We start from the raw sequence: 14,659 nt of genomic DNA, 5'->3' as shown, positions 1-14,659 counted from the left end.
GATGGCTGAAAATGAAGGTATTTTAGGGTTGTTTTTCAGGGCTAATTGATGTTGATACAGTGGCTGAAATTTCTGCAGCAATTAATGCTCAAAGCATGGCAAAAAAAGGGGTTATTTATGTTGACACTTTAGAAATGTACAAAGTCATTCAAGAGTTTGCTAAGCATGAATGTTATGGGCTGCAATATGGGCTGCAAAACATGGTTGAAGCAAGGGTGGATACAAAGTACAAAACAATTGCAAAAAAGGTTAAGCCTGTGGCTTTTCCTTTACCACTTGAAAGTGATGGGTTGGCTAAAAAAGTGACTCAACAGCCTAGTTTACGGGATCCACATAGAGCGGGACATAAATTTACAGCTAAAACTTTACAAAAGCTGAAAATTTGTGATACAAGATTTCTTTTACCTCTACAGAAAGAGCTTGTTTCTTGTAGATGTTGGCAAGGCATGGGAAATCCTTTACATTTCAGCTAGATGAAATTGGATGTGTTGATCCGACCATAGTTGCACCTATGGTGATCTTTACAGTACCTCATGTGCCATGGAATTTAAAGCCTATTCTAGTACCTCGGGCATATTTGCCTAAGTTGTTGAAGCTTTTGAACGAGAAGATCAAGAAGCGGATTTTGGAGCCCTCTTCAACTCCATATTCTAATCAGTGGTTTACTATTCCAAACAAGAATGGTCCTTTGAGGTTTGTACAGGATTTGCAACCAATTAATAAACCCACCATAAGGAATGTTGGATCAGGCCCGATAGTAGATGGATTTGCAAAAGCATTTGTAGGCAAGCCGATTTACTCTTTGGGAGATTTATATTCAGGATATGATCAGGTCTAGCTTACATTAGAAAGCTGGGATATCACTACCATGAAGAAACCACTTGGATTGGTTAGGATGTGTACGCTTCCACAGGGGGCAACCAATTTAGTGGCACATATGATGAATGCTATGCATAAAGTTTTGAGGGAGTATATTCGTGAGTTGACCTTACCCTTTCTTGATGATGTGCTAATAAAAGGGTGTGATATCCATGAGAAGAATGAAGAGCTAAATGATCAGGGATGTAGAGGATTTGTGGTGCATCATATTGCTAATTGTGACATGATTTGACCCGTCTTGAAGAAGTGCATTTGACTCTATCAGGAGAAAAAGCAGTTTTTGGAGTAGAGGAAGTATTGGTTGTTGGGCACATGTGTGGACCATATGGGAGAAAGCCCTCATTAGTAAAGATTGATTCCATTAGCAGGATGCGTGAGACATGTTCCAATGTATTCGAGGTAAGAATATTTTTGGGTGCATGATCTTTTACTTGATATGGATTCCACATTTTGCTCATGTGATTGAAAGTCTATATCAGCTCTGGATTTGCAAGACGCATTACTACGAGTGAATCCAATCATCCAAGAACTTAAATCTGGCAACTATGATAAAGATGACTCATGAGATCAAGATAAGAGGTGCCACAAGTGCGGAGAGATAGGACACATCTGTAAGAGATGCCCCAACCGCCGATGTTTTCATTGCAATGAACTAGGACACATCCAAGCAGATTGTCTTGAGTTGGACCTTGAGAATCAAGAACGTGTGGTCAAACAAAGCCGTCTAAACTCTACTTTTGCCTCATATTATGAACCACATGATGATGAAGGATTGGAGCCTGTTGTAACCTTTGAGGATGACTAGATATCCTAGGAATATCCTCTTGAGGTAATAAGTCTTGTACTTGGAATAAATCCTATTGAATCCTACGAGTTGTGACAAGTTGTTATTTTAAGTTGAGAATTTGAGTAATTAAGAGTAGCGCAACGGATGCATGGTGGGTCTTAACCCACAAGTCATAAGGTCATTAGTGCTTGTCTTCCCCAATTTCTCTCGAGATGAGGACATCTCGATTCCTCTAAGGGGGAGAGGATGTAACATCTCCCCCCTCCCCCGTGACCCCCGTGCCTTCCCCCCCATAAAAACCCCCCCTCTAGATTTTTTTGAAAAACTCTCACTCTCTCTCCCCCTACTGTGTGCATGGTGGGGAGAGAGAGAGAGAGAGTAAGAGTAATGAAGAGTAGGGGGGGCATGTAGCCCCCCAAGTGGCAGGTGGCACCACCTTACCAACTCCCCCTCCGACTTATAAAGCTCCTCCCCTCCCTGGACAGTCAGAACGGCCCCCCTGGCAACTACTACAGTGCTCCTCTCCCCCCCTCGAAAATGGTGTCCTCTAACCCCTCCCGCTATTCTTGTTCCCTTTTGTTCATGGTTTCTCTTATATACTTAAAGTGCATGATTATGAAAACTCAAGTGCGTGAGTTGCATGAAATACTGACTAGCCTAGTACATGAAATATTGTCACACAAAATCTTGCAAATACGGGATGATTGCATGGGAGTCAAGGGGACAAATAGAATGGAAAATGCATGGATTGACGCACATGAAATGATAAGGTTTTCATGCTCAAGGATGATAAAGTACATTAAAGTAAGAGTTAGATCATGCACATGTCGATATATGTTATCTTGCACACACAATGGGATTGCACGATAAACATTGTTAGAACAGTAGTTCTAAAAGAAATTCCATTTAGAGATCCTTGTCCAAACTCTAGACGATAGATGAAGATTGGATAACCTATGGCTAATCAGGTTGGAATCTCATCAATGTACTCTTGGTGGGCTAGCAGTTGGTGACTTGCGATACTAGATAGCTACTCTAGGAATTAGGTTGATCTTCTACCCTAAATGGGTAGCCAAGATTAATAAAGGTCAAGATGAAATCACTTAGTTCATTTAAAGGTTCTAGAAGGAACTTGTTAAATCGACCTTGCGAAGCTCTAACCCAAGGGGGAGAGTGAACTTTAGGGTGGTTGATTTATGCTAAGCATGTTGCTTGGAACCGTTGAAATGTTGAAATGACTTTAACGAAGGTTGATCTTGTTAAAGATGGATTGTTGACCCAAGTTATGCTTGGTTGTTTGAAAAAGGTTGTAAATGTGTTTTGATACATCCACGTTAAATTATGGTTGTGCATGCAATGGGATTGCAATGCCTTGAAGCAAGTGGTTGTGCGTTCCACTATTTGTTAATGTGGTTTTGGATGCTAACCCAAGTGGGGTGTGATTGATGATTGCATGGCCGGGTCTGAGATTACTGATTACCATGGAAACAAAAGGGATGTTTCCCCTAGTAATTATTTTTAAGCTGGTTGCTTCAACTGTGGTTGATTTTCTTAAAGGGATAATTAAGGAAGGATGGCGCTAGCTACCCCTTGCAAAGAACCAAACCCTAACCAAGGGGGTTGTGAATCTGCACCGGAAATGTGGACCAAACCCGCCACGAGAGGTCTCTCCGTGGAAATTACTTGGCATAGGAGGCTGCTTGGCTGCCAGTGGGGGCTCTGGCCATAAATCCCAATACCTCCGAGCCCTACACAAGTGTTCTACGTGACTCAAGATGGGATCTCGAGGCCTTGATACTAGTTACAAGATGGAATCTTGGTAGGATAAACCTTCAGGTTTATTGCCAGAAGATGGAAGGATTTTTCTGCAGAGGCAAAAAGGAACACTTAATTCTCCTGTATGGGTGGGAGACAAACATTAATCTGAAGATAAGTTAAGGAAGTGTTTGATCTTGTTTTATCTTGTCTTCGTGTCTGTGCCCTAAATTACGTAAAGTAACCTATGATTAACGGGTTAATTAAGGAAGTTGCTTGTATGTGTTAAACATAATGTGGTAGGTAATTAGATAACTAAAAAAACCCCCAAGGGAAGTGTGGTGGATGTGACTAATGGGTCTATCCTACGGAAGGGTGGTCTCAGTTAGCCGAGAGCTTTCTCTCAAAGGAAATGTTAACAAGAAATGTTAGGAAAAGTCAGACAAAGACCTTAGAACTTGTAAGTTGAAACCTTGATTCATACCATTTTAGAGAACCGGAGTGGGACTATGCCCTACACGCAGAGAGGTCGAGCAATGCATCCCTCTCATTTCCCATTCTCTTTGAACCAAGTGCAGTATAAGTCTGCTTTGGCCCAGTTGTATCTACGCAAAGTGAACGGCTGTCAACCGATGCTAGAAGGCTGTTAGGAAGAATCGACTACTAGAAACCCAGACTTCAGGTCGATCCTAGTGGGAACGGCTGGATAAGTTCCGTTGCGGGGCAGACTTGAGAGACCCTAGTTGGCAAACCCCGTGTCAATCCTTGGGAGTGCCGCGGGCGGCATTTTCTAGATATATCTCTCGATGGAATGCTAAGGCATGTCCAGCGGTTTGAGGAGCGGGCACGTTACACCACGACAGCATGAATGGATCCTATTTCCATTTCTTCACCTAACATGCATTCCTCGGGTTGTCCAATCATGGTATTTACCTAGGCACCAGCTATTCTTCCACGTATATGGCCTAGGTTTATGTTGTCGTTCCCTCGGCCTCTTTCACCAACCAATTTTGGGCTAGGATTTTGAGGACGGTTAGAACAATTTGCTCTTAGGTGTCCAGTCCTTCTGCATTGGTAGCATTGCTTGATTCCTATCCCATTTGGTCCTTGGGTGATTGCAATAGCTCTATCATTCCCTCTAGCATTGGCCATGTCAACACCACGGTTTGGGTAGCCCCTTCTGTAGTTGTTTATAGGATGCTTCCTTTGGCCATTTTGAGCAATTTCCTTGGCCATAGGTTTTGCTCGCATAAGAGCATCTTCGAGAGTTGTTGGTCTCATTGATTCAAGGTGAGTGTCCAAAGGTGGATCTAGTCCTTGGTAGAACCTTGCAATCTGTTGAGACGTTGTCATTGGGGGTGCATATTTGCACAGGCTCACAAACTTAGAATAGTATCCTTCCAAGGTTAGGCTTAATTGTCATAAGTGGTAGAATTTATTCATCTTGATTGATTCAAAAGATTGGGGAAGATAAGGTCCTTTCACATATTCTTTGAACTCCTCTGAAGTTTAGGAAGCTTCTGTTACCCCTTTATCTCGGCAAAACTATTTCCACCAAAGCTTAGCTTTGTTGATAAGAGGAAGACAAGCAGTCATGGACTAATTTACAACAGTAGTTTCAGTGGCTAGGATTTTGTATATTGGTCATACATCCATTTATTTCTCATTACAATTTTTTCATCTATATATTTTGCCTTATCATTTCAAAGAGTATCATACTTTTATAAAGTCTTATTAAGTTGAGGTCCTCAAGCCATTTCAACAACTTGAGATGGACTTTCACATCTTCATACAAAGTTGAGTCTAAGTATAGGTAAGAGTAGTCCCATCCCTAGATTTTGGGTTCTAGTTGTAGCCCCTTCATAATCCTAAACAACTTCATAGATAAATATTATCTAAGATAGCCATTATGCTTTCTCTTAATTCCAACATCTTTGACTGGCAAGCATTGGAGTACATGATCTCAAAAATCACTCACATAAAGTGTACTTCATCATTAACTTGTCAAAGCACTTCAACTATCATCATAAGCTCATTACTCACACTCTTCAAAAATAATACCGAGACTTTATAATTTCGAAAAGTATTTACAAAGATGTATTGATCATACTATGATCTACAAATACATCATCTCATGGAACCTTTCCTCATGAAAAGTATTAGGGTCTATTTTATCATATCTTGGGGGATTCTCATGTACATGGAAAACAACATAATATGGTGACTCTTGTGGGTAACCAAAACATCCCATACCAAAATAAGGCCTTCTTGGTACTACAATAACTCTCTCAGGTGGTACTATTTGTAGTCATTTCCAATATACCCACAAGGTTTCAGATACATGCTCATCCCCAATGTCTAGTAACCATTCAACAAAGGCACTAAACAAAAGGTATATCTTAGCTATCCTTCGTTTTTGAGCCCATCAAATCCTCCATAGTTCATAATGAATAAGAATGTTATGCTTATAATATATCTCCATATGTGACCCATTCCTTGGCCATAAATCTCTCATGTACCATGAGTTAGGATGAGGTTGCAAAAAAATTGGAGGAATAAAGATTATCTCCATTATCTCAAATATAGCCTCGCGATATGAGAATTTATTTGACCCTAAGGCTACTTGATACATGATGGAAAAAATATCCCTCAAACGTGTAGCTTCCTCATCAATAAGTTCATGTGGACACAATGTGTATGCTAGTGTTAATGCAAGATAATCAACAATGGTTTTCTTCAAAAAAGTGTGGTTATGTTATTAATTCCTTTTATACATTGACTACTTAACGTCACAGGTGGTATCAAAGCCTAGGTTTCAAAAGAGCCTAGGTTTCAAATGAGCTTTTAGTGTAAAATGTAATGTCCCCATTACTTAGTTTATTTTAATGTGCATATACATTCCAAATAAAATTGATCTATGTTGCACATTTCTAAAAATATAACTCTAATTATGAAATTGACTCTCATTATAAATTTCATTGTTATTACTAATGAGGTATTATATCCCAGTTCATGGAAGAAAGACTTGGGAGACCCTCCCAAGACTACCTTATTAAACTATGTTTGTAGTATAAAACAACAAAAAGAACTAGCCTAGTGGATAGTCACTTGGCGGTTAAGTGCACTTGGGTGACGACACTATCGGGATGGGTAACCTCCTAGGAAGATTTTCCTACAAGCTAGTGGGATATTCTCATACGCACAGCCAATGGCGCCAACGAAGCCTGTATAGCCCATTGCCAAGTATGCGAAGGTCTATGCCTTGGCATGGTTGCCACCTTAGTTGTAAGCCTTAGAGTGATGGCCATCTGACATCACACCACATGGTCCTCGTGCTACAAAAATGGAGCCCCTCCCTGATGTCGTCAAAAATGCTAAACAAAAGTGTTCCCTCTTTATCATCAATGACATCACCAAAATGCTAAAAAGCAAACGTACATCCGCCCCCTTCCCCCCTCCCTGTGGTTACTATATCAATAGGGGTAGAGCAACACGATAGACACACGAATACACAGACACACAATGATCCATGCACAAGTCTCTCTATTGCTATTGATGCGATGAAGCTCTGCTGCAATCATTTGAATCTCTCTCTCTCTCTCTCTCTCTCTCTCTCTCTCTCTCTCTCTCTCTCCACCCCTTACATTGATGATGGAACCTAGAACGGGCCGGCACTGGCTCGTGCACTAGCCGAACCTCTATCTCACGCACTCAACAACCCCACGGCCTCGCAGCCAGGAGCGTTGATGACATATACATTGCCTTCCTAAATATCTTGCGTTTGTATTACGTCGTTTGTAGTCCACTCTTCTCTCACCCACTACTCCTCAGAGGGAGTCCCTTACACATTGCCTAATGGCACGAAGCACAGACATAGGGAGTCCTCCAACCGCTGAGTGTCGCCACCCCTCTGCGACTCTCCTACACCTTGGGGATTAGCCCCTCGGTGCGTCGCTCAACATATAAACATTTCGCACAAAATCCACTCAAGGTACCATTTAATCGTATACAGGAATGTACCATCGTCCTTACCTCTCTTTCCCCTAGACCCCACGACTAGCCTATGGCTTAGAGTGTCCTGTCTCTCACTCAACATGGGTCAAGGTCCTAATGAAAGCAATTGCTGTGCATCCAAGATTTCTGATACCTTTAAACATTTCCATGATTTATACATATTGTGGATGCTAAGTGCTCAAACAATTATAAAATCAATATTGTGCACATGTGGAAAACATCCTTTCAATGATTTTCAACTACCGTTCTTATACGGCGTTGCACGAACCTAGCACCGAGGAAACCCTCGTGCTACTAGGCCCTTATTTTATAATTATTCACCAATCTATATGGCATGCTAACAAAGACCAGCAATCTTTTCATCATTTTACTCCGCATTTAGACACATTTTAACCACTCTACCCTCCCATCGGTCAAATGTTGCATTGTTGCATAGATTTATAAGGCATTTTGCCATCATTTTATGTGTAAAGAGCGGGAAAAACACACTAGAACAAGAAGGTGGGATTGAACTGAGGAAAATCCTCATGCTTCAGTCCCCACAAACATTCACAAACATTGTTCTTAATTTTCATTAATTTTCCACACCCAAAATGCATTTTTCTCCTATTTTTTGTGGGTTTTCTCTATTTTTATTGTATTTTCCCTTATTTTTTGCATTATTTTATTACTGAAAATTCAAAATAGGTTATGGGCTGTGGCCCTTAGTTCCTTCTTGCAACAAAAATGAAAATTTAGTTGGTGTTCCTATTTATTCTTCCATTTTTATGCCCAAAAACATCATTTTCCCTTGATTTTCCATATTTTACGTGTTTTAATGTATTATTTTGAGTCACAAGATGCATGTTTTTCTGATTTTCTGATTATGAACAGCAAGCACTCATGGAAAACAGCAACATAAACAATTTTTAGCCCACATGAACAACATTTTATCAATAAAAAGCCATGAAATCTCAAATTTCCTTTGAACAAATTGAATTACCGCTTATTTGCGTGTTTCGAGTTTCATGTCCATGGCTGCAAATTTGAAAATCAGTAGCACTTCATGCTCAATGACGATCACAAGTCACCATTTCTAGCCCGTGGAGCAATCGGATCGATGCCGGACAAGCCTCCACCATTTTTTCCTTCTTCTTTTCTCTTCCCACATGAACTCCCCTTTAGAGGAGAGAGAGGGAGGAGAGAGAGGGAGGAGAGAGAAAGACTGATTTTCTCTCTCCCTCTACAGGCTGCCATTTCTCGCGTGGACCAGAGCGATACGGAGCATGGAAGGAGTGTAGTTCCTTGCTGTAGTTGCTTCCATGGCTTACTTTCAAGCCACCATCTCCATTTTGAGGGGGGGGGGGGGGGCGCCATTTTTTTCGGCGCCTGCAGCACGCTGCCCCCCCTCAATCACGTTTTTTTGGAAGGGGGGGTGCCCCTTCACAAAGGCACCCCTTCACTTCTCTTTTTTGGGCACCTCCCAATTGTTGACCGGCCTTTTGGCCCTTTTCCCGTCTCTCTCGCATACGGTGTCCGAATCGCGATCTGAAAATTTCTGTGAGCTTGTCTCCGCATCGTGGACTGGTCGGCAGCTTCTCTGACTCGCGCAAGCACATGGAAAATTTACTAAAAATCCACAAGTGTTGCGCGTCCTTAGAGCACTTTGACGCTTAAAATCGTCCTAGGTCGAGCCGCCGCCTTTGACATTGGATATTTTTCCCTTGATATTCATAATTTTTAGCTATTTTTAAGCAATTTTTGACACCAAAATTCCGCTCTCATTGGCGACCACGGGATAGGGCGACTCAGCCCGTCGAATCCACGAACATATCTGCACATAAACAACCAAAGAAGCATCAAACTGATACAAAACAAATATATGCCAAAACTCAGCACAATGCTCCCCCTACCCCTGGACAGAACCAAGGCATGACATCCACAAGGAGTAGGCCTAGCATCATCTAATAGAAGATCCGAAGTGAGTCACTAACCAACTGCTCCAACACAACCAAACTAAAAAGAATTGTCAAAGAGGTTGCCCTAAGTGGTAGTCTGAACTACTTACCAACGAAAGACAACACAACCAAGAGCTCCTACAAGGCGAGGACTCCTATAGCCTAGTCAAGGAGTATTCTCTTTCAGTACATTTCTTCTTTTAGGGTTTTTATTTTAGTAACATACTTGGGCATGTAAAAAGGAGGGAGCTGAGCGTAGTGACCCAAGGAGAACAGGGCATGGGTCTCAGGACCTGTCTCGGCACCCAAGAACCTACCAAGCCCTCACAAGGCGGCACTTAATTCTTTTCTAACGCTCACTTTTATTTTCGCTCCAACCTTCCTTGTTTTGTCATGCATTTTTTTCCGGCAAGAAGCCACCCCTAGGAAGACAAGGTATCGGCCCCGTGTCTGACTCGTCCCCAGGAACCTACCAGGCCTTCGCAAGGCGATGATCAACTGCCTATACATTTCCATTCCTTTTCTTTTCTTTGATAGGGGTTAGAGCCCCTTTTTACACACCTTCGTATTTATATTCATCTTTTAGGATGTTCAGGGTTTCCTGGCATCATCATTATTATCTTCTGGCAAGCTTCTCTAACTGCCTCACTACTAACAAGAACTCCTAGAACGGATGCCTTGCAGGCTAGCAGAACATGGCCACTAGGACTTCCTTCTAAAACAGGTCTTTCGATGCCTGACAATGTCTTACAAGAGGCAATGACTACTCCGACCTCCCTCAAACATACTTAGCCTGAACCTGGGAATTCATGCCTTGGTTGGTGGTCCCCAACAAAAATATATCCCCTCGACAAGTACAAATACACATATAACAGGAAAGAAAGGTACTCGTAAAGGAGAGGTATCACCTGGATTGGCCACAAGAAGCTTCCATCGCAGCAAAGGCTCCTCCAGGCTCCACCAAATTCCACGAATCACGAAACCTGTCCAGCACAACACTTAAAACAAAAACCCGATTAAACGCACCCGCACTAGACAGGGAAATGGCCCTCTTGGCCTAATGAAATCAAACATGACTTTGCTACAAAACTGAATCAGCCCTCTTGGCCTAATGAAATAAAACATGACTTTGTATAACATCCTCCTAGAAACAGCTATGATAGACATCAAAGCATACCATTCCCAGGGGAACAGAGGCTCGTAGCCCTAAACTAGGTGCATTAAATTATGACCCATCCCTCCTGCGTATATCGCAAGAGGTGTTCGCATCACATGTCGTCTAATCAGTCTGTGGGTCCAAGATAATAAAGGGAGATGAGTCTTGCTTACCCTCTGCATCACCCAAATCAACCATCGTCTGCCAAAGAGGGCATGTTCAGAAAGCATACCCCACAAACGGCCAGGTCCTGTATCACCATCAATAGATATATCGGGACAAGGGCCACAATTAAAGAAGAGGTCTTCTTCATACGCAAAATTAGCCAATGAATCGGCAAACTGATTCCAATTTCGTGAAATCAGCTGAAAAGACACTCTATCAAATTCGTCTAGCAGGGCTATGGCAGTATGATGGTACATGCAAAGGATGGGGTTTCGTACCATGTACGTCCCATTGAGTTGATTTAAAACCAACTGAGAGTCCCCTTTCACCAATAACTAGCGGATACCACCCTTCTTTGCAATATTTAAACCCATAATCAGGGCTTTGTATTCTGCCATATTATTGGTAAAATTCACCCCGAGATAAGCAGCTAACTTCATGACAATGCGTCGTCGGGGGTCTCAGATGACAACTCCTACACTTCCTTTTTTGCATGTACCCCTGGACGCCCCATCAAAGTACAAGGTGTATGTCCATAAAGGGCTTACATATCCCGCCATCCTGCACTCTACTCGTAATTATGGTAATCAAAATTCAGCATACTCAACGGGTGGACTGTAGGCTCCATCCCTCCATCCTCATTGAATTTAATAGGGATGCTCATCAAAATTTGTAGGCAGTGATGGCAGAAGACCTTGATCTCCCAAATAAATGTCCCGCCTTCTTGCTCAGTCACCTTATATCCTTTGCTCCACCAAATGAGCTTTCCCTGATGATACCTCTGTTCTAAATATGGGTGTTCTAAATAAGGGATCAGACGACCCATCAACCTCTATCACGATTTTCTTGCAGATATTTGATCAATCTCGCCTAGACCTGCAAGGCAGTCATAGTATTAGTGCAATCAGAAATAATAAGGTTTAATCTTATTAAGATTAACCTTATTTTTAAAATCTATCCCCTCAAGGTCAGCTAACAAGACTGTGGATTTATTCTTTCCTATTCTAATGATCCTATAGGGCCCGTCCCATTTGGGCTCTAGCTTGCCTGGAAATAATTCACGTCGTGCGTCATAATACAGAACAAGCTGTCCTTTCTTGAAGGTGTATTTCTTGGCTTTGAGGTCGTGTAGCTGCTTCATTCGGTGCTTTGCCACTTCTTGGTGCAATAAGCTCTGCAGCTTAAGCTCATCTAAATGTGCCAGTGTCGTCAAGCGCTCAAAAAGTGCGTCTTCATCACTCAAAGAATGATTGATGGCAAACCAAATAGTCAGCAGCTCAATCTCTAAAGGCAAGACACACTCCTCCCCATATACTAACTTGAACAGGGTATGGCCAGTGGCTCGTTTGAAAGTCGTATTATAGGCCCACACTGCCACGTATAACTTTTTATCCCAATCCCGTTTCTTTTCCGACACAATTTTGGACAGGATGCCCACAAGCTACTTGTTGCTGCTTTCAACTTGCCCATTGGCTTGCGGGTTATATGGGGTTGTCTTGTTATGCTTGATTTGCCAAGTCTCTGTCAAGCTTTTGATCACCTTATTCAAGAAATGGGTTCCGCGATCCGACACTAATTCTTTTGGCGGACCAAAACGGCATATTATCTGCTCTAAAAGGAAACTAGCAGTTTCTTTAGCATCATCTTTCCTTGTTGCATGTGCTTCTGACCACTTTGTGAAGTAGTCAATTGCTACAATGATGTACCTCTTTTGCATAGTCGACGACGGAGTAATAGAACCCACAAAGTCTATTCCCCACTTCTCAAATGGAAGTATCGCCATAATAGGGGTGGGTGGTCGTTTCCTATTCTCTCGACTATCAGGTCGTTGACAAATATCGCATCTCTTAACATACGCAAACGCATCCTAGAAGATGGCAGGCCACCAATAACCTGCTCTTAAAGCCTTTTGTGCTGTAAGCCGTCCAGCAAAATGGCCACCGCAAGCAGAATCATGGCACTCTTCCAAAATGAATGGCACCTCGTCAGACATCACACATCGGCGATAGATGTCATCAACCCCTTGTTTATATAATGTACCTGCGATCAAGGCAAACTTTAACGCTTGCTGCCTAATTTTCCTTCTCTCAGCTTTAGATAATTCGGATCCCGCCTCTCCCGTCGATAAATAGTGCGTTATTGCAGCGTACCAGGAGGGAATAGATGCCGTATCTATTTTAAATAACAACTCCATGTCACTACCTTCAGCCACATATTCTTTCGGCTCCCCAAAGTCCACAAGACATTCCACGATGCCTTGCAACCTTAGTGGCTTACTCCTAATTTCATAATCAAATTCCTGCAAAGTGATCAACCACTTTGCTAGACGATTAGGCGGCTGTAGCTTATTCATCAATAATCGAAGTCCCTTCGCCTTCATATAAAGCATGACTTTCTCATAGAGAATATAATGCCTAAATTTCTTGGTCCCAAAGACCATCGCTAGACACAACTTCTCCATGTAGGTATAATTGATTTCGGATACCCCCAGCTTCCGGCTAGCAAAAGCAATCGGGTGGTACCACTTTTCTTCCCAAATTTGGGCTAAACAGCAGCTGATATTATAATGGTGGGTGCTGAGAATATATAGAACACCTCACCTCTTTTAGGTGCTTTTAGAATGGGAGCTCTTTCTAGCTCTTGTTTCACATCCTCAAATGCTACCTTACAAGGGTCACCCCATACAAACAAACAACTAAAGGACAATAATTTTGTAAGCGGCAACGTTCTTTCTGCCAAGGCGTTTATGAATCTACGGTAATAACCAACCGAAGACAGAAAGCTATGAACTTCTTTCGGAGTGCATGGTGGACCCATGGCAACTATAACTTTGACCTTCTTGGGGTCTGTCGCAATTCCTACCGAACTGACCACATGACCCAGCAATAGCCCATAAGGTACTCCAAAAATACACTTTCGTGGGTTTAGGGCGATGCAAAATTGTCTACAGCGCTCAAAGCATTTTCTTAAAATGATCAGCTACCTTCCTCTCACGGTGGCAGCCCCTAAGTCATCAATAAACACCTTCAACTCTTCAGGGGATATGTCATCGAATGTCTTATCTGTTGTTCGTTGCCACAAACGAGGCGCATTGCATAAACCAAAGGCCATCACATGATACGCAAAAGTACCAAATACAGTAATAAAAGTTGTTTTCAACTTGTCCTCTTCTGCAATTGCCATCTGGTTGTATCCTGCAAAGCAATCCATAAACGAATATATCTCCCTACCCGCTAATTGATCCAAAATCTGGTCAATAAATGGCAATGGGTAGTAGTCCTTAACTGTCTGCTTATTCAGCTCTCTAAAGTCTACACATCATCGGATTTGATTATTCTTCTTCTTTCTGATCACAATTGGAGAACACCATTCCGTGTGTTGCACAGGAAAAATCAAACCTGCTTTCCGAAGCTTCTGTAACTCTTCAAACAACCCATCCCTCAGTTCAAAGGCATACGCCTTACTTTCTGTCGTACAGGACGACTGCCCTCTTTCAACGAAATTGTATGAACAGCAAGACTAGGAGGAATGCCTCTCAGCTCATCATAACTCCAGGCAAAGATATCGCGGAATTCCTGAATCAAGGCCACATAGTCCTCTTTTTCTACTGTACTGAGCATAGAATCTAATTTGATTGGCCGTGAATCATTAGGCGTACCAAGGTCTAGCTCGATAACATCTGCATCTCTTATATGATCTTGGCCCTCTATCGGCTCGTTCAAAGTGATCCGATAGATGTCTTCCATGGTGGATCCCTTTTTGGACTCATCACTCGATGATGTCTCACTGGCAGATAAATCTTCTAATGTCTCCAATTCTGTAGAGGATAGAGGAGCTCTCTCACTCTGCGGGGACTCAGGATAAGCATCAACCACCACACGCTGGGCACCTCTGCCGAATATCAGTCGACCGGCGGGTATATCTACTTGGTAGTCCGCTTGCAAGATCCAAGGTCGTCCGAGTAAT

The sequence above is a fragment of the Lygodium microphyllum genome, chromosome 18 (assembly GCF_053477565.2).
Source record: "Lygodium microphyllum isolate KBCC chromosome 18, Lygodium_microphyllum_v1.1.10, whole genome shotgun sequence".
Lineage (NCBI taxonomy): Eukaryota > Viridiplantae > Streptophyta > Polypodiopsida > Schizaeales > Lygodiaceae > Lygodium > Lygodium microphyllum.
Note: the sequence above shows the minus strand (reverse complement) of the source record.